General features: G+C 40.8%; 1 protein-coding gene across 2 annotated transcripts in view; it reads left to right on the forward strand.

The window, feature by feature from the left end:
• Positions 1–60: 60 nt before the first annotated feature.
• Positions 61–13309, forward strand: part of SPATA18 (spermatogenesis associated 18) — a 60228-nt gene continuing 46979 nt past the window's right edge. Inside the window, exon 1 of one of the 2 annotated variants that reach the window (XM_032274157.1) lies at positions 61–127. The gene's annotated coding sequence lies outside the window, so the exon portion shown is untranslated. Of the gene's footprint in view, positions 715–13309 lie in introns of both variants that reach the window. The other variant, XM_032274156.1, reaches the window with a different exon arrangement.

Here is a 13309-nt window from a genome sequence, read left to right on the forward strand (position 1 = left end):
CGCAGGGGCCAGAAGGGGCCGATGGGGATTCCGCGCTGCCTCGCGCCGCCTGCAGATTCCTCGGAAAGGGCACCCTCAAAAACCGAGGACGCTTCTCCCCTTCCACTCCGTTCCCCATCGCCGAAAGGTCGGTGCCATCTCGTGCTGTGACGCCCTCCTTGCTTCTCAGGCCAAGGTCTCCGTGGCTAGGGTGGGAGGGGCCGATATCAAGACCACACGTGGACGCAGACCGGCGTGGTGACTGCGCGGGCAGAAGTGAGCAAATGGTCACTTAGGCGGCTGGAGGCTTGCAGACTGAGAGTCCTCAAGGAGGACGTTGAGTCACTTCAGGCTGCTTAAATTTGGAGGCCTGTGAAGTCTGATGTTTTTTTCGTGTGATACTGGGGATGGATTTTTCCATTTAGTATTGGAGATAGCGTTACCATGTATATCCTTGGGAACCTAACTGAACGGACATTTACTGCACACCGGGAAGCCACTCAAATTTGCGAGTTACTTGAGTACACATTCATTGTTCCCTGTTGTAGATATAATCCAATAATCGTTTTAGCCGGAAAAAAAATGCAGTGAAGTCAGTAGCAACCAAGGTGCACAAACTGCTCCTCATGTAGCTGAATGACTTCTAGTAAGCACCTTTAGGCCCTAGTACTGTCTAACTCAGCAGGAAGCACCAAAGAGACCAGCTGGTGAAGACTTCCTTTCTCTTGGAATTAGGTCAGTTTTGCTTTTTGATGATCTGAGCTGTTATTTTGCTGCTCTGTCTACTTTTACATCAGAGGATTGCTGTGAAGTTTAAATTAGATAATCTGTCACATAGTAAATTCTATCATCTTTCCCCCTCTTTCCCTAACTTTGGCTAATGTCAGCACCTAGCTGGTCATCAGTCTGTCTGCATTTCTTTTTTCCCAAATGCTGGAACCACTTGACTCATATCTCCAGACTCACTCCTCTCTGAGTCTCTGGGACAAACCTGCATTTTAGGCAGGAAAACTGTAAGTTAATGCCCAATGATGCAGGAGTCAGCAGTAAGGTTCTGTGTTAATATTCTTCCTGTGGCTTCATTGATCAATTTGCACGTGGGCTTTTGACTGATTTGAGTTCTTGTCTACTAGTTCTTAATTCCTAAGCTTTGCCTTTTTCTCTCTGCTGGGAAAGTTTTCTTCCCTGGCACACACACTCTTATTTGTCCTTCAAGAATCTGTTCAAACGTATTTTCTCTAAAGGCTTCAGAGGCTCCCACAGATCTGTTCCCTAACTTTATATCTAGCCTTTTGTAGCACTTCACATTGCATTGTATTTTTATCTTGTCTACCTGCTGATTTCAAAAGATGGTGTGTTCTATCTGGAAAGTAGGTGTCTTATTCATTGTTTTATCTCCAATGTCTAGCACAGTAATTAAACTTAATAAATATCTTAGAAATCTTCCCAGTATCCCAGTTTCTAACCCCTGACTTGCTTTGCCAACCACCCTCCCACTTAGGTGGTGAGATACCTGATAGCTAATCTTCCTGAAACCAAATGCCCCTTTGGCTAACTGAACATCACCTTCTCTTAGATTCCCTCCTCATCACTGATGTCCATCTCTGACAGGACATCCCACTATTCTTAATGCCAATTTATATTCTCTCCCTCTCTCTCTCTCTCTCTCTTTGAGACAGAGTCTTGCTCTGTCACCAGGCTGGAGTGCAGTGGCGTGATCTCGGCTCACTGCAATCTCCACATTCCCAGGTTTAAGCGATTCTCCTGCCTCAGCCTCCTCAGTAGCTGGGACTACAGCCGCGCACCACCACGCCCAGCTAATTTTTGTGTTTTTAGTAGAGGTGGGCTTTTACCATGTTGGCCAGGATGGTGTCGATCTCTTGACCTTGTGATCCACCTGCCTCAGCCTCCCAAAGTGTTGGGATTACAGGTGTGAGCCACTGCGCCCGGCCTCTATTCTCTTTTAAAAAGATCCAATTCACTCACATGACCACATTTTAATGTGGATCATTTTCAAATGTACTATCGTCACCTTTTCTTTTTCCCTGAAATAATGATTTTTAAAGTTAACTATATGCCTGGCAATGCCTGTTTTACAAATGAAGAAATCAAGGCTTGTAGAGGTTAAATGGCTGACCATATTTTCAACTATTAAAGTGCCAGTATTGAATCTAAGTCCACAAGTGCCCTTTCTGCCATACACCAGAGCCTTTAATTTTGTGCTTTCTTTTGCCTGTTGCATGATATTAGCATTTGGAAGCACAAAACAGAGCTCCCCAGGGCTGGAGTACAAGTCAGATTATGAAGACACTTATCCCTTTGTTCACTTTGCAGTGGTTTGAATAGTGCCCTGCAAAAAGGCATATCCGAGTCCTAACCTCCAGTATCTGTGAATGTGGTGTTACTTTGAAACAGGATCTTTGCATATTGTTATAGACTGAATGTTTGTGTCTCCCCTGAATATATCGCATGTCGAAATCCTAGCGCCCAATATGATATGAGGAGGCAGGGCCTTTAAAAGCTGACTTAGTCCGTTTTATGCTTCTATACAGACCACCTGAGAGTGGGTAATTTATAAAGAACAAAAATATCTTTTCTCGCAGTTCTGGAGGCTGAGAAGTCTAAGCACGTTCAGTTGTCTGATGAAGGTCTGGTCTCTGCTTCCAGGATGTTACCTTGAACCCCTTGTCATCCAAAGGGGAGGAATGCCATGTCCTCACATGGCAGAAGTCAGATAATGGGTGAAAAGAGACAAAACTCCATCAAGCCCTTTTGTAATGGCATGAATCTATTCATGAGGACTAAGCCCTCATGACCTAAAACCTCTCAAAAGGCCCCAACTTCCAATGCTGTTGCATTGGAGATTAAATTTCCAAACATGAATTTTTGGGGACACATTCACATCATAGAAGGAAGTGATAGGTGATTAGCTATATTCTCATGAATGGGATTAGCGCCCTTATAAAATTGATCCAAGAGAGTTGGCTTGTCCCTTCCACCATATGAGGACACAGTGACATCTATGAATCAGGAAACAGGCCTTCACCAGACACTAAATCTCTAAGCATGTTGATCTTGGACGTCCTAACCTCCAAAACTGTGAGAAATAAAGCTCTCTTATTTATAAGCCGTCTAGTCCATATTCTGTTATGGCAGCCCAAATGGACTAAGACAGATGTTATTAAGGATCTTGAGATCACCGTGAATTCAGGATGAGCCCTAATCCTTATAAGAGGACAGGACAGTGGTTTGAATAGTGCCCTGCAAAAAGGCATATCCAAGTCCTAACCTCCAATATCTGTGAATGTGGTGTTACTTTGAATCAGGCTCTTTGCAGATTGTTATAGACTGAATGTTTGTGTCTCCCCTGAATATTTCTTATGAATATCCCCTGAAATATTCATATTTTATATGAATATTTCAATTTTTTCTATTGGGTTAAAAAATATTACTAGCATCTAAGTATCTCTGACATCGGTATCTAATGCTCACCATACAGTACCCCATAGAAGGGTACTAGACTAACCCTCATCTCTGTGTCTTCTAAGTGCCCTTTTTGGGTCCAGTTCTGCCCCTTCCATACACACAAAGATGATATGAACATAGAAGCAGAGATTGATCACTCTACTAGGCAAGGAATACCATAATTGCCAACTGCTACCAGAAGCTAAGAAAGAGGGATGGAGCAGATATACCCTTATAGCCTCCAGAAGGAACCAACCCTGCTGATTTTTGACTTCTAACCTCCAGAACTCTAGGACAACAAATTTCTGTTGTTTGAAGCCATCAAGTTTGTGTGATAACAAATACACACTTTAAGCTCAACACATGAAAAATTTGAACTCAAAATCTTTCTTCCCAGTCTGCTCCTCCTATGTTCCCTTAGTGAATGATATCACCATCTAGTCAGACACTCAAAGTAGTTCTATACTATTTCTAGAACGATCTTCCTAAAATACAAATTGGATCATGTCACTCCTCACCCTCAAGCTGACAGTACTCCAATACCTTTTGTGATCAAATTTAAGCTCCTTATATTAGTACACAAGGTCCTTCGCCAAAAGGTTAGGACCTTTTGGTCCAACTGCTCCTTTTTAGCCTTGTTTCCTGTCCCTCCTACAAACACATCCAATGTGACTACAGAGGAGTGAGGGAATCAGAGACAAACTAATCTATCCCATTATCCATGTGCAGTATTTTCAGTCCCCATCTAGTTGCTCAAACTCATCAAGTTCTTCATGTCTCTCTTCCTTTGCATATGTGCCTCTTTCTCCTTTTAATATAGCTGTTCTCTCCTTGTCCACTAAAACTCAGCTCAAAGGACATCTCTTCTGAAAAGTAAACCTTCTCCCCATCATAAATTTCTGATTTCTGTGCCACTCTCTGTGATCCCCAAGCATGCTGCTATTGTCACATCACACTATGCTGACATTTATTTACTTGTCCATCTGTTTTACTTATCTGTGTATTCATGCCTCTCCAGATTCTTCTGATTTTTCAGGACCAACCTCAGTCCTACCTCCTCCTGACAATCACAGCCAGTCCTTATTGCTCTTTCCTTTTAACTGTTATTGCACCAATTTGCTGTGACACCCATTTGATACTTAATTAACTATCCTGTTATTTTACTTCTCATGCATATACAGTTTGCTTCTGATTAGACTGAGTTCCTTACAAGGCAGAGGCAATGTGTTATTAATTCCACATTAAGAACCAAGTACATAATACATACTTAACTCTGATGAATGAATATGAAGTTAATTTTTTCTGTTGGGTAAAAAATATTGCCAGCATCTAAGTATCTCTGACATCGGTATCTAATGCTCACCATACAAGTACCCCAGAGAAGGGCACTAGACTAATCATCTCTGTGTCTTCTAAGTGCTCTTTCTGGTTCCAGTTCTGCCTCTTCCATATTTAACCTCTTATGACCTCCAACATGATACAGAAGAGAGCCAATCATACAGTTTTTCTGTTTACAGCCTTTTGCTGCTTCCCCACTGCTTATGAAATAAAGATCAATTCCTTTAGCCTGATATATAAGACTCATCATAGTTGAAACCAGGACTGTCTTTGCAGTCTTGTCTCTGATTCCCTGACTACTCTGTAGTCACATTGGACTACTATTTGTCATTTTCTGCCCCTCCATTCAATTTCATACCTCTGTTGTGATTCCTCCTGTTTCCATTTGTTCTTCTCTTCCCGGTAAACATCCGTCCTTCCAAAACAGGCTCTAAACATCACCTTATTCTATGACTTTCCCTGATCCTTTTTCAGAAGGGTGGGAAATGAGGCAAAGGAGGAGTCGTTGCTTCGGCAGAACTTTATATCTAGTCTAACTGATCACATTGAACTATGGTTGCTGTTTCTCTCATTTAAATAGATTATGAGATCCTAGGGAGCAGACACTGAGCTTAATTTTGCCCATGCTTAAGGCAGATGGTGTCTCACACTAGAAATTCAGTAAATGTTTATTAAAAGTGCTGAAAAGGCTCTATTTCAACATTACTCATCCTAGGGACTGTCTCCTGCCAGCCCATATCCCTCCCCTGACATGCTTAAGGATATCTTGCAAGGTAGACCATACTCACTGTGCCTCTGCAATAGCTTAATGTGTCCTGAGCTTACTCCTCCCATGGGGTTTTTTACAGAACCATGACCTTGCCATTGCATTTAGCTAGCAGAGCTGAAAAGATGGAGGGTGAGGATGACTTCTCTTCTGAAAAACCTATGTTGGAAACCTGGGTTGCGATAGGAAGAATATTTTGTGGCTCTCCAAAATCACACTACATTTACCTTGTTTTTTTTTTTCTCCTTCTAATCTGTATTCATTGCAAATGTTCTATAGTTTATTTAGGTGCTAGGTAATACACTCGTGATATATTTAAAATTTCCTCTTGTTTTTATAGTTTAATCAATAGTGCACATGAAATAATTGTACAAAAAATTCTGAACTGTTGCTCTGAGTGGGGAGTGCTCCCTGGCATGACACAGGAAACAGCATTCTTGCTTCTGTCAGTGGGGAAACCTGCCTCCAGCTGAGTTCCCAGTAAATTCATTTGTTCTCCTTTGGGTGATTTTTAGAAAATTACTTCCCTTTCCCTTAATGTGGCAGAGAAAAGGACAAAACAAAACTCCTGGAAGGAGAACACAGAGCACTCAGGTTAGAAAACACTTAAGTGGACAAAGAAGTGTTTTGCTACCTACAAGAACAAAGTGCCTCTGAGCATGAAGAGCCTAAGCAATGCCTCAGATGAACATAGTATTTAAACTCAACTTTATGCAAGTGGGTCAGCAAAGACTAAAAGATTTTCTGCAAGTAGTAATACAGGCCCTGAACCAAAGACACAAGATCCAGACACAGACAGCAGAAAGACAAGAATAGCATGGGTCAGCTGGGAAAGGATGAGGAGTGCTTAAAAGAGCATCCAGGCCAAACACAGGTTGTTCTTATAGGCCCCTTGGCTAAGGGTTAGCAACTGTCCTTAGTGAGGAAGACTTGAAATTAAGATGAGAATCCCACTGCATAATATAATCCCCTATAATTTATTGCATATATTTATGTTTGGTGTAGTGTGAACTAAATATACATAGCTCTCACTTTAGCTCTCACTTCAGGCAGTGGATTCAGTTAATCTTTTGTTGGAGTCTCAAAATCCCCAATTAAAAATCTTTCCAGCTGACGTAGGTAAAAATCCAGAGTAGACAAAATTAAAACTTATTCCAAGACCAGGGACATTGGCTTACACCTGTAATCCCAGCACTTTGGGAGGCCGAGGCGGGCAGATCACCTGAGGTTGGAAGTTTGAGACCAGCCTGACCAATGTGGAAAAACCCCATCTCTACTAAAAATACAAACTTAGCTGGGTGTGGTGGCGCATGCCTGTAATCCCAGCTACTCGGGAGGCTGAGGCAGGAGAATCACTTGAACCTGGGAGATGGACGTTACAGTGAACTGAGATTATGCCATTGTACTCCGGCCTGGGCAACAAGAGTGAAACTCTGTCTCCCTCCACCGAAAAATAAACAAAAACAAAAAACCTATTCCATCTAGATGTTTGACACATTACCCTTTCTAGAACAAATCACTTCTGTCTGGGTGGTAGAATTATGACACCATAAGAACCACCGATTGGCTGTTAAAATTGCCTTCTATCTCAATGGATTATGACATCAGATACGAAGCAGCAAATCATGTCCTTTCCTTTCCTATTCTGTTTCCTATTCCTTCCTCCCTTCCCCCTCCTGATCCCCAACTCGTTTCTTCTTTCTTATGTGCCAGTTGCTGTGCTGAGGACATGAAGCTAAATAAGCCTCTCTCTTTTTCTTTATGAAGCTCACAAGCTTATATAGGAAGCAAATAAATATAATATAGTGTGATAATTGCAAGAATATTAACACATCCAAAAGTTAAAGAGAGAAAGCATAAAGAAGAAAGTGATGAGCTCTGAGAGGTTGAGGTAATTAGGAAAAGTTTATCAGCTTGAGCTGGGTTTGATTTATTAAAAGTGCAGCTGTAGAGAAATTCCTTGTTTATTGACTGGAGGTTAGAAATAGTAGTTATTCTAGCAAGCTTGCAGAATAAATTGTACTAAAAAATGGTGCCCAACTTTTGGTGATTGGCTAATGTCCTTAGAATCAACACTTGACCTAAAGTGAACTGTGAACCAAAAATTGAAACAAAGGGCAATATTTGCTCTACCCGGAACCTAATCAGTATGGTAAAACAGTATTAAAGAATGTCAGAACTGCAGGAGATCTTGAAGCTCATCTAGTCCCTATTACTCATTTTATAGATGAAAAAAATGTCTGAGTGATTTAAGATTTATATAAAGTCATAAGACTTCACTAACTGGCAGAGTGTGAGATAAAGCAACAGTGGTCGTGTTTTTGAGTTTACTGTTCTTTCAACTTCTCCCAAAATTGCTTAATTGGTAATGTCCTAAAATAATCAAATTGGGGCAAAATTTGAGCATTAAAATATTCCCCAAAGAGAATCATTACTTATCTGGTATTTTCTTTCATATGTGAAAAAAAGGTGGCTTATCAACTTTTACTTATTTATTTGAGATAGAGTCTCACTCAGTTGCCCAGGCCAGAGTGCAGTGGTGCCATCTTGGCCTACTGCAACTTCTGCCTCTTGGGTTCCAGTGATTCTCATACCTCAGCCTCTCGAGTAGCTGGGACTACCAATATGCACCACCTAATTTTTGTATTTTTAGTAGAGATGGGTTTTTGCCATGTTGGCCAGGCTGGTCTCAAACTCCTGGCCTCAAGTGATCTGCCCACATTGGTCTCCCAAAGTGCTGAGATTACAGGTGTGAGCCACCATTCCCAGCCAAGGCTTAACAACTTTTAAAATAGAATCTCAACCAATTGAGTGCATGCTTATAATTTAAAACACATGGACTCTTTAATCAGCAGTATAAACTATTTGCACTCCAGGCTTTTGCTCTGTCTTAAATTGATTGCTATTTAGCACCCAACAAAAGCTCTGCAGAGGGGACCATCATTAAGGGCACTTATGAAGACATCCACTTATTCCAACAGACATGCAAGTTCTAAGCTTCTATCAAATAACATCGCCTGAGAACTAGTAACTATCAGTTACTTGGCCTGCTCTTTGATGAGCTGTTCTAGCGTCACTCCTTCAGCATTGATCAAAGGTGGCTTCACAAAACAATAATATCAAGATTTTTTTCTATATTATTTTTAAAAAAGGTTTATTAAGACATCTTTTATCTATGTTTTCCAATACTCTTTGGAAATGAGCAAACAATTTTAGATTGGTACCAAGAAAATGTGTTTTCATTGAAAGAGCTAGTATGTGTACTTTAAACATCAAATAATCATTATCATAAAACTCATTTTCCTTTCTGCTTTGGCTTCCACTAAGCACAGAAAGAAATGTAAAATGAGGCTGTTAGTACATGGGCATACATTTTGGGCATATTTGCTTTTTCCTCTAAAAAATATTACTAATCTGACAGTATTTTCATGTCTCTTACTATAAGCCATCTCAGATACTTTTTTGGAAGTAATGGGGTAGGAAGGGTAAATAATGAATAAACATGTGAAACGTTTTCTTTATTTTGATCATCAAGAGGAAGATCTATGCTTCTTACAATAAACACATGTTCCTGCTATATACAACACAACTCTTGAATTCTAGGGAAGCCAAGATGTACATGAAATGACTGCAGGTCCTACAGGTCTTGAATCTAATGATGGAGCTGGGACATATGTAGAAATAATATCAGGTAGCATATGCTAAAGTGATTTTAAAGATCTATTCCATCTTTAGACACTATAAGTCTATTAAAAGAGCAATACGGACATTTATTCAAAGCATATTATGTCTTAAGGGAGCTGCTTAAATATTGGTATTTTGGTTAACATTTTTCTTTCTGAGGGTGGTAAAATTTTGGGGTAACTGTATTAGTCCATTTTCATGCTGCTGATAAAGACATACCTGAGACTGGGCAATTTACAAAAGAGAGAGGTTTAATGGACTTGCAGTTCCACATGGCTGGGGAGGCTTCATAATCCTGGCAGAAGGCAAGGAGGAGCAAGGCACATCTTACATAGATGGCAGCAGGCAAAGAGAGCTTGTGCAGGAAAACTTCCCTTTTTTTTTTTTTTATAAAACCACCAGCTCTCGGGAGACTTATTCACTATCATGAGAACAGCATGGAAAAAACCTGCCTCCATGATTCAATTGAGTCCCTCCCACAACATGTGGGAATACAAGATGAGGTTTTGGTGGGAATACAGCCAAACCATATCATTCCACCCCTGACCCCTCCCAAATCTCATGTCCTCACATTTCAAAACCAATCATGCCTTCCCAGTAGTCCCCCAAAGTCTTAACACATTCCAGCATTAACTCAAAAGTCCACAGTCCAAAGTCCAAAGTCTCATCCTAGAGAAGGAAAGTCCCTTCCACCTGTGACCCTTTAAAATCAAAAGCAAGTTAGTTACTTCCTAGATATAATGGGGGTACAGGCATTGGGTAAATACAGCCATTCCAAATGGGAAAAATTTACCAAAACAAAGGGTCTACAGGCCCCATTCAAGTCTGAAGTCCAGTGGGACAGTCAAATCTTATAAGAAAAAATTTTTTTGAGAGAGTCTTGGTCTGTTGCCCAGGCTGGAGTGCAGTGGCATGATCTTGGCTCACTGGATCCTCCAACTCCCAGGTTCAAGTGATTCTGCTGCCTCAGCCTCCTGAGTAGCTGAGATTACAGATGCCCACCACCAAGCCCAGCTAACTTTTGCATTTTTAGTAGAGATGGGGTTTTGCCATGTTGGCCAAGCTGGTCTTGAACTCCTGACCTCAGTTAATCTGCCTGCCTCAGCCTTCCAAAGTGCTGGGATGATAGGCATGAGCCATCGCACCTGGCCAGTCAAATCTTAAAGCTCCGAAATGATCTCCTTTAACTTCATGTCTCATATCCAGGTCATGCTCGTGCAAGAGGTGGGTTCCCATGGTCCTGGATAGCTCTGCCTCTGTGGTTTGCAGAGTACAGCCTCTCTCCTGATGCCTTCATGGGCCAGTGTTGAGTGTCTGCAGCTTTTCCAGGCACATAATGCAAGTTGTCAGTGGATCTACCATTTTGAGGTCTGGAGGACAGAGGCTTCCTACAGCTCTACTAGGCAGCACTCCAGTAGGGACTCTGTGTGGAAATTCCCACCCCACATTTTCTCTTCTGCATTGCCTTAGCAGAGGTTCTCCATGAGGGCCCCATCCCTACAGCAAACTTTTGCCTGGGCATCCAGGTGTTTCCATACATCTTCTGAAATCTAGGTGGAGTTTCCCAAATCTCAATTCTTGACTTCTGTGCATTTGCAGTCTCAATACCACATGAAAGCTGCCAAAACTTGAGGCTTGCACCCTCTCAAGCCATGGCCAGAGCTCTACATTGGCCATTTTCAGCCATGCCTGGAGTGGCTGAGACACAGTCACCAAGTCCCTAGGCTGCACAAAGCACAGAGACCCTGGGCCTGACCCTTGAAACCACTGTTTCCTCCTAGGCCTCCAGGTCTGTGATGGGAGGGTCTGCCGTGTAGACCTCTGACAAACCCTGGAGATATTGTCCCCATTTGCCTGGGGATTATATCTGGCTTCTTGTTACTTATGCAAATTTCTACAGCCACTTGAATTTCTCCTCAGAAAATGGGATTTTCTTTTCTATTGTATTGTCAGGCTGCACATTTTCTGAACCTTTATGCTCTGCTTACCTCATAAAATGCAATGGCTTTAACAGCACCCAAGTTACCTCTTGAATGTTTTGCTACTTAGAAATTTCTGCCAGATACCCTAAATCATCTCTCTCAAGTTCAAAGTTTCACAAATCTCTAGAGCAGGGGCAAAATGCTACCAGTCTCTTTACTAAAACATAACAAGAGTCACCTTTGCTCCAGTTCCCAACAAGTTGGTCATCTCCATCTGAGACCGCCTCAGCCTGGATTTTATTGTCCATATCATTATCAGCATTTTGGTCAAAGCTATTTGACAAGGCTCTAGGGAGTTCCAAATTTTCCCATGTTCCTGTCTTACTCTGAGCCATCCAAACTCTTCCAACCTCTGCCTGTTACTCAGTTCCAGAAAGTTACTCAGTTTCGAAAGCACTTTCACATTTTTGGGTATCTTTTCAGTGGCACCCCACTCCTGGTACCAGTTTACGGTATTCATCGGTTTACATGCTGCTGATAAAGACATACCTGAGACTGGGCAATTTACAAGAGAAAGAGGTTTAATGGACTTACAGTTCCACATGGCTGGAGAGGCCTCACAATCATGATGGAAGGCAGGGAGGAGCAAGTCACATCTTATGTGGATAGCGGCAGGCAAAGAGGAACTTGTTCAGGGAAAATCCCCTTTTTAAAAAACCATCAGATTTTGTGAGACTAACTATCACGAGAACAGCAAGGGAATGACCTGACTCCATGATTCAGTTACCTCTCACTGGATCCCTCCCACAACATGTAGGAATCCAAGATGAGATTTGGGCAGGGACTCAGCCAAATCATATTAGTAACTGTTTTTGGTAACTTTTTCTGAATAAGTTTTCATAGAAACAATTCATGGTCATGGTAGAAATTTGAAAAAAGTAGAAAAATATAAAAGAGCAATTAAAATAACCCATAATTATACCTTGGATTCACATTGTATAATTTAACACAGTATATAAAATTTAGTGTTCTGCCTTTTTCATTTAACATTATATAGTGAAAATTACTAGATAGTAGATACTCTACAACAACAAGGTTTTTATTGTGCAACATTTCATTGAATGATTTGCTCAACTATTACCCTATTGGAGATTTAGATTGTTTACAACTAGTTTTCTTTATTAAATATAAACTAATACTAATCTACATTCCTAATAATAGTGGATGTAGGTCAGTATTAGTTTATATTTAACAAACAGCAATTACTAGAGCAATTACTACAGCATATGCCAAACATTGTGCTAAATACTTTACATGAATTATCTTATTAAGTTTCATAATAATCCTACGAAAGAAGAATTATTTTCCTTTTACAAATGATGAAACCAAGGATTACAGGCCAATTAACATTCTCACAGCAAGGAAAAATAGTTTACTTCTGATTTATCTGACAGAAACAAATATTCGATTTATTTTTTATTTTATTTTATTTTATTTTTTTGAGACCGAGTTTCACTCTTGTTACCCAGGCTGGAGTGCAATGGCGCGATCTCGGCTCACCACAACCTCCGCCTCCTGGGTTCAGGCAATTCTCCTGCCTCAGCCTCCTGAGTAGCTGGGATTACAGGCACGCGCCACCATGCCCAGCTAATTTTTTGTAGTTTTAGTAGAGACGGGTTTTCACCGTGTTGACCAGGATGGTCTCGATGTCTTGACCTCGTGATCCACCCGCCTCGGCCTCCCAAAGTGCTGGGATTACAGGCGTGAGCCACCGTGCCCGGCCCGATTTATTTTTTTATGAAAAAGTAAATGGGACTGTTCAAAGATTCCCATTGCCTATTGAAATATGTAATTATTAGGTCCAAATTGAGAAATTTGAGGTTTTTCTCAACTCAATATATATATATATGAAGTTGTCTAATGAATAGTTGTTTTTTGAGGCAGTATTTTTAACATTAGTAATTATTATTCTACTCTTATCAAATAATATGTTATATCCTTATAAGTCCTTATTTTGTGGTCTACAGAGAATAATAGGAACACAGGCTCCAAAAATGAGCCTTTCATTTTCATTAGCAGATAGTAAAGCCACTGTAATTAAAATAAATAAAAAACAAAAGCTGGTGAAAATTACTGATTTTACAATACTTGAATA

Source organism: Sapajus apella, unplaced genomic scaffold (genome assembly GCF_009761245.1).
Source record: "Sapajus apella isolate SASKATOON/1434 unplaced genomic scaffold, GSC_monkey_1.0 scaffold5, whole genome shotgun sequence".
Taxonomy (NCBI): domain Eukaryota; kingdom Metazoa; phylum Chordata; class Mammalia; order Primates; family Cebidae; genus Sapajus; species Sapajus apella.